This window comes from Tamandua tetradactyla, chromosome 6 (genome assembly GCF_023851605.1).
Source record: "Tamandua tetradactyla isolate mTamTet1 chromosome 6, mTamTet1.pri, whole genome shotgun sequence".
NCBI classification, from domain to species: Eukaryota; Metazoa; Chordata; class Mammalia; order Pilosa; family Myrmecophagidae; genus Tamandua; species Tamandua tetradactyla.
In genome coordinates this window covers 52,450,900-52,451,888 of record NC_135332.1, presented here as the reverse complement: position 1 = coordinate 52,451,888, position 989 = coordinate 52,450,900, and positions in this window count along the sequence as shown.

Sequence of the window (989 nt, the reverse complement as noted above, 5' to 3'; positions counted from 1 at the left end):
GCCCCAAAAGTTGAGTAAATGTATTTCCCACCCGTACCCTGCACCCCTCCCCCACCCCCCAAGGGTCTTTGTTTAAAATTTAGCAAGGCAATGCAAACCCTTTCTAAAGAAAACAAGCCAAGGTCTGGTCCTGGTTTTCTGGATTCACTGATGTTTGCTGTTGGAAACAGGCTTTTACCTTTTAATTATGCTTTCACATTGACATCGATTAATTTCAGGGCACAAACTTTTTGCTTTTAAGCTTCTTTGTTCGTTTAATGTAGTCCTGCTGTATAAATACAGGAAGGAATTCAAGCCACATTTAAAAAATTATAAAATAAGGCACTCAGTGAGATAAGTGTGTTATACATATATGTATATATACAGTTCAATAATGATAAAGCAAATATAAGTGTAATCACCATCTAGGTCAAGAAATAAAAATATAACCAGAGGATATCCCTGTGCCTCTCCCCATTACAACCCTCATCTTCTTTCCTAACCACTATTCTTACCCTAACATTTGCTTTAATAAATCAGACTGTGATGTGATAATGCAGGATAATTTAAATTAACTCTACAAAAATAGAAAAAAGCCATAATTCTAGTAGACTTAGCTGTATTTCCTTCTTGTTTATCTCTTTAAACTTCAACGTTTTCAATAAATGCAAGGAAAATGAACAAGCAAACTTTTAAAGTGCTCTTTTCTCCCCTCTTTTGCTCTTCAAACTCTTCACATTCTAAAACCTATCTTGGTTCTACAATTTTCACCTGCAAAGTTTAATAATAATAATTTAAAAATCTCCACTGTAGATTTTCATTCCTCCTGCTCTCCTTTGCTTCCAACTACAAAGAAACAATGATTTAAACCCTTTGTGCCCTTTTAGAAAATTACACAGATACCCCATTGTGGAATCCTATAATCCCTTCGTGGAAAGGAAGAGATTAGCATATGAATACAAAGCAAAATGAATCCAGAATACAAAATGATCTACTGGATTGGGAAGCTC